Raw genomic sequence first — 11,872 nt, 5'->3', positions numbered from 1 at the left:
AAGTGTGAATGCTAGCAAAGTGCACAAGTTTGATCAATGACAATTTCAATCACTTTTCCTAGCATCATAACATCAATTCTTTCTTATAAAACTTATTATGTTAAAGTAGCAACCAATTCACATGTTAAGGTTCAAACAATGAATTCTCTTGAAACTCAACAACCTATATTCTCAGTCACCAAGCAATTGCAATTCAACTTATTCAACAACGTTTAAGTAAGAGCTCCACATACTCAACCATAATATAGTATTCTATGATTGCTAACACTCACAACATACACATGAGCAAAACGTTTCAACCGGACACATAGAAAGAGAGGGGCTTATAATTTTGCCTTCCAACGTATTCACCTCAAGGGTGATGTCAACAATAATAACTCATGCTACCCATATCCAACTAGATATATGTTCCTAGATCTTTCCTCACCACATGATGCTTGCCAAAAGAGAAAAATAAAAGGGAATGGAGAGAAAAACTTTTACTCTTGCATGGAAGTAAATACATAAAAGTAAAAGGTAGGCCCTTCACAGAGGGAAGCAGAGGTTGCCATGCGCTTTTTGTTTGTATGCTCAACCCTTTAGTGCAACAAAACGTCACGTTATATTGCCCCTTATGATCGCAACCTTTATTATGCAGTCTATCGCTTTTATTCTTTGCCATCACAAGTTCGTACAACGCTCAATTTTCTCTTACACTAAATGATCTAACACTTTTAGAAGCAATTTTTATTGCCTTATTGCACCGATGACAACTTACTTGAAGGATCTTACTCAATCCTTAGGTAGGTATGGCGGACTCTTGAAAATAAGATTTAGGTTTAAGGGTTTTTGGATGCACAAGTAGTATCTCTACCTGGTGCGGAATTTTTGGCTAGCAAAGATGGGGGGCAAGCACCACATGTTGAAGGATCTATGACAATATAACTTATATGTGAATATGAACAAACATAAATCATTACGTTGTCTTCCTTGACCAACATCAACCATTTTGGCATATAATATTTTGATGGGGGCTCACAATCACAAAATATTTCCAAGATAGTGTATTTGCATGTGAAAGTTCTCTTCCTTATAGTAATCATTCATGAATTGCTTGTATGACCAATATTGTGATTGTCAAGCTTCAAAAGATTTCACTTTCTAAACCCAATGTGAAGCTACCACTAGGCATGATATAATTTCAACTTCATGATATTCAATTCATTCAACAATTTACTCATAGGATATAAGTGAAGAACAAGAGTAAATGAAAAGCTACTCCAAAAATATATAGGTGAAGATCAAGCAAGTAGTTATGTAAATGGGTAGCTATTTGAGGACTCTCTTTTATTTAAAAACTTTCAGATCTAAGTGTTTTATTAAAGCAGCAAGCAGAAAGTAAAACAAGATAAAATGACAATCAAAGAATAGCACACATCATGTGAAGAAGCAAAAACTTAGGCTCAATCGATACTAACGATAATTGTTGAAGAAGAAAGGTGGGATGCCTACCGGGGCATTCCCCAAGCTTAGATGCTCGAGACTTCTTGAAATATTATCTCGGGGTGCCTTGGGCATCCCCAAGCTTGAGCTTTTGTGTCTCCTTAGTTCCTCTCATATCACGGTTTTTATAAATCTCAAAAGCTTCATCCACACAAAACTCAACAAGAACTCGTGAGATAAGTTAGTATAAATCAATGCAAAACCTTATCATTCTCTACTGTAGCAAATCACCAAAATTATTATTCAACATTGCATACTAAATGCTTCTGCATATTACCGAAAAAGGCTTTCGCCCCGCTTTACCAAAAAAGGCATACTAAATGCCTCTGCATATTTAATACTCATATCCTCAAATAGAATCATTAAACAAGCAAATGTATGCAAACAATGCAAACATAACAGCAATCTGCCAAAACAGTACAGTCGCTAAAGAATGCAAGAGTATCAATACTTCTTTAACTCCAAAAATTATGAAAATTTACCACACTGTAGAAAATTTATCAGAGTTATCTTTCAAAAAGTTTCAACATTTTACCATATTCTAACTTTTCTCGGGAATTTTTGCAATATCGATAAACTTTCTGTTTTGAAACAGCAACATGTATACTTGCAAAATAAGTATGGTAAAGGCTATCCTTGACATTTTTATTGAAAAGAAACATGAAAAACATTATTATAAATAACATCAATAAAATCCTAACAAAATAAAATGACGCTCCAAGCAAAACACATATCATCCAACAAATAAAAATATAGGTCCAAGTGAGGTTACCGATATTGTTGGAGACGAAAGAGGGGATGCCTTCCGGGGCATGCCCAAGCTTAGTTGCTTGGATCTTCCTTGAATACTAACTTGGGGTGCCTTGGGAATCCCCAAGATTAGGGTCTTGTCACTCCTTATTCTCCCCATATCGATGTCTCACCCAAAACTTGAAAACTTCAATCACACAAAACTTAACGGAACTCCGTGAGATAGGTTAGTATGATAAAGAGCAAACCATTTCACTTTGGTACTGTCAAATACAAGATTCATAGTTGTTCTCACACAATGCCTACTGTACCTCATCATTTTCACAATTTATATTGAGCAATATAAGCCATAGAAACTAGAAAACAAGCAAACTATGCATTGAAAACAGAATCTGTCAAAAACAGAACAGTCCGTAGTAATCTGTACTCCAACCATACTTCTAATACTCCAATTTTTTTGAAAAATTAGGACAACCTGGTCAATTTGTCTACTAATCTTGTTCAAAAAGAATCAGTATTTATGATGCTTCTATTAAAAAGTAGAATTATTTTCCTGAGCGCAAAAGTTTCTATTTTTCAGCAAGATCAAATCAACTATCACCGTAAGCCGTCCCAAAGGTCTTACTTGGCACTTTATTGAAACACCAGCTATAAAACATCATTACTACAGTAGCCTAATCATGTGAACACACAAAAACAGTAGGTAAAAGTGTTGGTTTGTATCCCAACAAGCGCCTTTCTTTAGTGCCTATTTAGCTAGGCATGATGATTTCAATGATGCTCACATAAAAGATAAGAATTGAAACATAACAAGAGCATCATGAAGCATATGACTAGAACATTTAAGTCTAAACCACTTCCTATGCATAGGGATTTTGTGAGCAAATAACTTATGGGAACAAGAATCAACTAGCATAGGAAGGGAAAACATGGATAACTTCAAAACTTTCAACATATAGAGAGGAAACTTGATATTATTGCAATATGTAAAAGCATAATTTCCTCCCTCATAATAATTTTCAGTAGCATAATAAAGAAATTCAACAATATAATCATCACATAAAGCATTCTTTTCATTACACAAAATCATAGATAACTTATTACTCTCCACATAAGCAAATTTCTTCTCATCAATAGTAGTGGGAGCAAACTCAACAAGATAACTATCATGAGAGTGAAAATTAAAATCATGATGACAAGTTTCATGGTTATCATTATTGTTTATAGCATACATGTCATCAGCATAATCATCATAGATATCAATCTTGTTCTCATATTCAATTTAAGCCTCATCCAAAATGGTGGATTCATCATTAAATAAAGTCATGACCTCTCCGAATCCACTTTCATCATTATAATCATCATAAATAGGAGGCATGCAATCATTATAACAAATTTGCACATCAAATCTTGGGGGACTAAAAATATCATCTTAATCAAACATAGCATCCCCAAGCTTATGGCTTTGCATATCATTAGCATCATGGATATTCAAAGAATTCATAATAACAACATTGCAACAATGCTCATCATTTATACCAAACATTCTATTGAATTCTTCTTCTATCAATTGAGCACAATTTTCCTTTCCATCATTTTAAAGAAAGACATTATAAAGATGAATAATATGATGCAACCTCAATTCCATTTTTTTTGTAGTTTCCTTTTTATAAACCAAACTAGTGATAAAACAACAAACTAAAAGATTTGATTGCAAGATCTAAAGATATACCTTCAAGCACTCACCTCCCCGACAACGGCGCCAGAAAAGAGCTTCGTTGACAGGGAGTGAGTGCCGCTTGCCTAACCTCCCCGGCAACGGTGCCAGAAAAGAGCTTCGTTGACGGGATGTGAGTTCCACTAACCTAACCTCCCTGGCAACGGCGCCAGAAAAGAGCTTGATGTCTACTACGCAACTTTATTCTTGTAGACACGTGTTGGGCCTCCAAGTGTAGAGTTTTGTAGGACAGTAGCAATTTTCCCTCAAGTGGATGACCTAAGGTTTATCAATCCGTGGGAGGCGTAGGATGAAGATGGTCTCTCTCAAACAACCCTGCAACCAAATAATAAAAAGTCTCTTGTGTCCCCAACACACCAAATACAATGGTAACTTGTATAGGTGCACTAGTTCGGTGAAGAGATGGTGATACAAGTGTTATATGGGTAGTAGATATTGATTTTTGTAATAAGAATAGTAAAACACAACAAGGTAGCAATTGATAAAATGGAGCACAAACGGTATTGCAATGCTTGAAAATGAGGCCTAGGGTCCGTACTTTCACTAGTGTAATCTCTCAACAATTCTAATATAATTGGATCATATAACCATCCCTCAAAGTGCGATGAAGAATCACTCCAAAGTTCCTATCTAGCGGAGAACATAAGAAGAAATTATTTCTAGGGTACGAAACCACCTCGAAGCTATTCTTTCCGATCAATCTAGCAAAGAGTTCCTAATAAAATAACACCAAATAATTTCAGATTCATAATACTCAATCTAGCACAAAGAACCTCAAAGAGTACCCCAAGATTTCTACCGGAGAAACAAAGACAAGAACGTGCATCAACCCCTATGCGTAGATTACCCCAATGTCACCTTGGGAATGTGCGAGTTGAGTGCCAAAACATATATCAAGTGAATCAATATGATACCCAATTGTCACCACGAGTATTTATTTGCAAGACATATATCAAGTGCTCTCAAATCCATAGAAGTATTCAATCCGATAAAACGAAATCTCAAAGGGAAAACTCAATTCATCACAACAAGATAGATAGGGAAAAACACCATATGATCCGACTATATTAACAAAGCCCACGATACATCAATATCGTGACATCTCAAGAACATGAGAGAGAGAGATTAAACACATAGCTACTGGTACAAACCCCCAGCCCCGAGGGTGGACTACTCCTTCCTCATCATGGTGGTCGTCGGGATGATGAAGATGGCTGCTGGTGATGATTCCCCCCTCCGGCGGAGTGCCGGAACGGGGTCTAGATTGGTTTCTCATGGCTACAGAGCCTTGTGGCGGTGGAACTTCTGATCTAGGGTTACCCCCAGGGTTTTTGGAATATTTGGTGATTTATAGGGCAAAGAGGGGGTGCAGGAGGCCACCGAGGTGGGCACAACCCACCTAGGCGCGCCTAGGGGCCCAGGTGCGCCCTGGTTGGTTGTGCCCCCCTCGGGGGCACCCCCCAGGTGCTTCTCTGGCCCATTGGATGTCTTCTGGTCCATAAAAAATCCACAAAAAGTTTCGCGGTGTTTGGACTTCGTTTGATATTGATTTCCTACAATGTAAAAAACAAGCAAAAAACAACAACTGGCACTAGGCACTGGGTCAATAGGTTAGTCCCCACAAATGATATAAAGTTGCTATAAAATGATTGTAAAACATCCAAGAATGATAATATAACAGCATGAATACTTCATAAATTATAGATGCGTTGGAGACGTATCAGGTCCCTTCTGGTACACAAAAATTAATCCATTGTTTTTTTCGTTTGGACTTAGTTTGATATTGATTTTCTGAAAAGCCAAAAACAAGCAAAAAAGAACAACTGACGTTGGGCATTAGGTTAATAAGTTAGTCCCCAAAAAATGATATAAAATAGCATATAAAACATCCAGGATTGATAATATAATAGCGTGGAACAATAAAAATTTATAGATACGTTGGAGATGTATCATGGGGTCAAGTGCCCATCCTCAATTTCCTTATACACAAGGTTCACTAGACTATTCGGGAAAAAAGGAAGAGATACAGGCTCAACGGATCGCCTTGTCTCAGCTCCCTAAATGGTGCGAATGGTGCCAAGAATTCATCGCTACACCTGATTGAGTACGGGACAGAACAGACACATTGCATGACCTAGGTGGTCCATTTCTAATTAAAGTCGGTCCTCAATAGAACTCCTTCATGGAAACCCAGTGTACTCTTATCTTATGCCTTCTCAAGGTCCAACTTGTAAGCATAATGTGTATTGCGGCTTATTCTGCTATGTTGGATCTTGTGGAAGCATTCAAAAGCAATAGTGGCATTATCTGTAATCAAGCGCCTGGGATAAACACACTTTGGGTTTCAAAAATAATCACATCTAGGGAAGGTCAAAGCTGGTGTTTTTTGTTCTTATTGCGCCTCCCCTAGGATTTCCATCTTGGATCTCTCTCGTAATAACTGGGACCTAGGTTTCTACCATGCTCTATCTCCTGGAGAGTTGGCAAACTAGCACCGCCTTCCTATTGTCTTCCCTATGCTCTCAGAGGTTAAGGACTTGGTGACCTGGCCCCACACTGCTTCAGGTCGCTTTTTGGTTAAATATCATTACGCTAAATTGGTTCAGAGTTCTCCTACTAGTAAGTTCAAGGATATCTGGCATGCTAAGACCCCCCCTAAAAGGTACAATTTCCATGTGGCAAGCCATGAGGTGTAAGTCAGCTGCATACCAGATTTGTAAGAGAATGGATCGGGTCCTGAATTTTGTGTGCTATGTGGTAATATAGAAGACTCGGACCATATTATCTTCAGATTTGATTTAGCGGCCTTGCTTTTGGTGCTGCATCCGGCCATGGATGGATGTTCAATGGGTCACAAATTCCTTTGTTGAGTTACACACTCTTGCTAGCACCATATCGAGACAAATTAGGTGTCTCTTTTGGTTTGGTTTTTCGGCCATTTGTTGGGTTCTGTGGACTATGATGTCTACTACGCAACTTTATTCTTGTATACTCGTGTTGGGCATCAAAGCGCGGAGTTTTGTAGGACAGTAGCAATTTTCCCTCAAGTGGGTGACCTAAGGTTTATCAATCCGTGGGAGGGGTAGGATGGAGATGGTCTCTCTCATACAACCCTGCAACCAAATAACAAAGAGTCTCTTGTGTCCCCAACACACCAAATACAATCATAATTTGTATAGGTGCACTAGTTAAGAAAAGAGATTGTGATACAAGCATCGTAATGATAGTAAATATTAATTTTTGTAATAGGAACAATAAAAAATAGCAAGGTAGCAATTGATAAAACGGAGCACAAACGGTATTGCAATGCTTGAAAATGAGGCCTAGGGTCCGTACTTTCGCTAGTGCAATCTCTCAACAATGCTAATCTAATTGGCTCATATAACCATCCCTCAATGTGCGATGAAGAATCACTCCAAAGTTCCTATCTAGCGGAGAACATAAGAAGAAATTGTTCGTAGCTATTCTTTTCGATTGATCTATCCAAGAGTTCATACTAAAATAACACCAAGTTATTCTTTCCTATCGATCTATCAAGAGTTCATACTAAAATAACACTAAGTTATTCTTTCCGATTGAAATATCAAGAATTTGTACTAAAATAACACCAAAGAAAATTCAGATTCATAATACTCAATCCAACACAACGAACCTCAAAGAGTGCCCCAAGATTTCTATCGGAGAAACAAAAGACGAGAACATGCATCAACCCTATGCATAGATTACCCCAATGTCACCTCGGGATCCATGAGTTAAGTACCAAAACACATATCAAGTGAATAAATATGATACCCCATTGTCACCATGGGTATTCATAGCAAGACATACATCAAGTGCTCTCAAATCCATAAAAGTATTCAATCCGATAAAACGAAATCTCAAAGGGAAAACTCAATTCATCACGATAAGATAGAGAGGGAGAAACACCATATGATCCAACTATATTAACAAAGCCCATGATATATCAAGATCGTTCCTTCTCAAGAACACGAGAGAGAGAGAGAGATTAAACACATAGCTACTGGTACAAACGCTCAGCCTCGAGTGTGGACTACTCCCTCCTCATCATGGTGGCCGCCGGGATGATGAAGATGGCCACCGGTGATGATTTCCCCCTCCGACAGGGTGCCGGAACGGAGTCTAGATTGTCATTTTGTGGCTACAGAGGCATGTGGCGGCGGAACTTCTGATCTAGGGTTATCTTCGGGGGTTTTGGAATATTTAGCAATTTATAGGGCGAAGAGGTGGTGTGGGAGGCCACCGAGGTGGGCACAACCCACCTGGGCGCGCTTGGGCCCCCAGGCGTGCCCTGGTGGGTTGTGCCCCCTCGGGGCTCCACTCTGGCACTTCTTTGGCCCACTAGATGTCTTCTGGTCCAAAAGAAATCTCCAAAATGTTTTGTTGTGTTTGGACTCCATTTGGTATTGATTTCCTGCGATGTAGAAAGCAAGCAAAAAAACACCAACTGGCACCGGGCACTATGTCAATAGGTTAGTCCCAAAAATGATATGAAATTGCTATAAAATGATTGTAAAACATGCAATAATGATAATATAACAACATGAATACTTCATAAATTATAGATACGTTAGAGATGTATCAGACTCTCCAACCTTAATTCCTACTTGTCCTCGAGTAGGTAAATGATAAAAGAAATAATTTATGAAGTGTGAATGCTAGCAAAGTGCAGAAGTTTGATCAATGATAATTTCAATCACTCTTCCTAGCATCGACAACAATTCTTTCTCATAAAACTTCTTATGTTAAAGTAGCAACCAATTCACATGTTAAGGTTCAAACAATGAATTCTATTGAAACCCAACAACCTATATTCTTACTCACCAAACAATTGCAATTCAACTTATTCAACGGAGTCTAAGTAAGAGCCCCACATACTCAATCATCATATAGTCTTCCATGATTACTACTGCTCAACGCATATTCTTAGAACAAATGGCATCCATTGATCACAAAGAAAGATATGGGCTTAATATTTCGCCTCCCAACTCATTTATCACAGAAATAATTGTCAACAATAATAAATCATGATCAAATATATTTGACTGGTAATATGTGCCTAGATATTTCCCCACCACATGATGCTTGCCAACTAGAGAATAACTGAGGTTGAATAAGGTTGTATACTACTGACTCTTTGCATAAAAGTAAATATTGAAAAGGAAAAGATAGCCCCTTCGTAGAGGGAAGTAGAGGTTATCATGCGCTATTAATTTTTGGATGCCCAAACTCTTAATGCAAAGGAACGTCATGTTATATTGCCCCTTATGACAGCAACCTTTATTATGTAGTCCGTCGCATTTATTACTTTGCCATCACAAGTTCGTACAACGCTCAATTTTCCCTTGCAATAAAATATCAAATATATTAGGAGCAATTTTTATTGCTTTATGCACCGATGACAACTTACTTGAAGGATCTTATTCAATCCATAGGTAGGTCTGGTGGACACTCATGGCTAGAAACTGGGTTTAATGGTTTTTGGATGCACAAGTAGTATCTCTACTTAGTACAAATTTTTCGCTAGCAAAAGATCATAGGAAAACACCACATGTTGGAGGATCCATGACAATATAACTTCTATGCAAATATACACAACCATAACTCATTACGTTGTCTTCCTTGTCCAACTTCAACTATTTTGCTCAAGTTTGAAAATAATTATGTCAAGATAATATATTTGCATGTGAAATGTGGCACCCTGGCTCAGAGCAACCGGTTTACCTTGGCGTTGCCAACCCAGAGATCTAGTCTTCTGGTAACACACAACAACTTGGAACAGAATACAACCGCTTTATTGATGCTAGCGGAAACATAGGTTTGATATTACATTAGATAGCGAGGCCAAGCGGCACACACAGTGCGGCTGAACAGTATGTACATTATTTAATGAACATGAAAGGGGCCTCAATCACAACAACTATGCGGCAGCGGAACGACGACGAAGCGGAACTCCATAGCACAGGGACACCAATGTGGCCACGGTCTAGACACGGGAAGCACTCTGATCCGGTAAGACTTTCCTGAAAGCTGGCATGACATGCTAGGTCAGTACATTGAATGTACTTGCAACCTTACAACAAGTAAAAGCATAATGGCAAACAATAACATCACAATTAGGTAGGTTAAATGCAATGCTTCAACATACTACTCATGAAGTGAACATGCTTGTGCATCGAGTCCCTTGGACTCCCTTACCATACGGGTTACCTTGTAACCAATCTCATCAATACAGTGATCATCCCAGATAACAAAGGAAACCAACTCTTTGGTTCCAACAACAACCATCTTCGTGGTTTCAACAATCTCATCACATAACCAGTGCCAACCATATAATTTTAGTGTGCAAGATTAAATTATTTATGTTGATCCATGGTGTGATCTATCATGACCCACAAGTATAGCTAGGGGATCAATTGTAGCTCTTTTTGATAAGTAAGAGTGTTGAGCCCAACGAGGAGCAGAAGGAAATGACAAGTGGTTTTCAGCAAGGTAATGTCTGCAAGTGCTGAAATTGTAAGTAGCAGAGTAGTTTGATAGCAAGGTAATTTATAACGAGCAAGTAACGATAGTAGCAATAAAAGTGCAGCAAGGTAGCCTGATCCTTTTCAGGCAAAGGACAGGCCAAAACGGTTTCTTATGACAAGCAAAACGTTCTTGAGGGTAGATGGGAATTTCAGCTAATCACTTTCATCATGTTGGCTTAATTCATGTTCGGTACTTTGATTATTTGATATGTGGGTGGACCGGTGCTTAGGTGCTGTTCTTACTTGAAAAAACCTCCTACTTATGATTAACCCTCCCGCAAGCATCAGCAACTACGAGAAAAGTATTAAGAATAAATTCTAACCATAGCATTAAACTTTTGGATCCAATCAGTCCCTTACGGAATAGCACATAAACTAGGGTTTAAGCTTCTGTCACTCTCGCAACCCATCATCTAATTGCTACTCCACAATGCATTCCCTTAGGCCCAAATATGGTGAAGTGTCATGTAGTCGACGTTCACATGACACCACTAAGGGAATCACAACATACATACTATCAAAATATTGAACACATATCAAGTTCACATGATTACTTGCAACATGATTTCTCCCGTGACCTCAAGAACAAAAGTAACTACTCACAAATGATAATCATGCTCAAGATCAGTGTCGGATTCGGGGTTCCGCAGACCCTTGAGTGGTTCGAACACTGGGGTGCATGCGAAGAACTCGTCCTCCCCAACCTGCCTGCTCGCTGATCTTACAGCCTAACTCGACGAACCCTACGAAAAAGAGACACATCACTTTACCTAGGTTCGGGTCACCTTGCGGTGTAAAACCCTACTCTTGCTTTGTGGTGGATTGGCCTCGAGGGGCCGAGGATGAACTAGTACAATGGATAAACAACCTCAGGAGGTGAGGTGTTCTTGGGCTCGATGAGCTGGTGAGGTGGTCAGGGTGGAATGGATCCTTCCCCCTCTATGGTGGTGGCTAAGTCCTTTTTATAGTGGCCTTGGTACTCTTCCCAAATGTAGGCGGGAAGGGATCCCACAACGGCCAAATTTGAAGGGAGACAACTAGTACAAGTTATCCCGACAAAAGTAGTCTTCGCCTGCAAAAGCTCCTGGTCGTGACGCCGTGGTGGGCTCCGTGATGACCTCCGTCCTGCCGTCCTGGCGGTCTTGGTCTTGTTGCACCAAAATGGAAACCTTTGCTTGACGCCTCGGGACTCCGCGACTGTGCTTGCCTCCTTGGCACCAAACAGGAAACTGGTACGCTGTGCCCGCTGGCGTCTGCTTAGCCTTGGTCGTCATGGCTCATGTCATATGAACCTCGTGAGGTGCACCTTGCATTGAGATCTCTGCTCCTCGGGAGCCAGCCTAGGGAGGCTGCCCCC

The sequence above is a fragment of the Triticum urartu genome, chromosome 6 (genome assembly GCF_003073215.2).
Source record: "Triticum urartu cultivar G1812 chromosome 6, Tu2.1, whole genome shotgun sequence".
Lineage (NCBI taxonomy): Eukaryota > Viridiplantae > Streptophyta > Magnoliopsida > Poales > Poaceae > Triticum > Triticum urartu.
The sequence above is the reverse complement of the archived record's forward strand: the minus strand, read 5'-3'. Positions refer to the sequence as shown.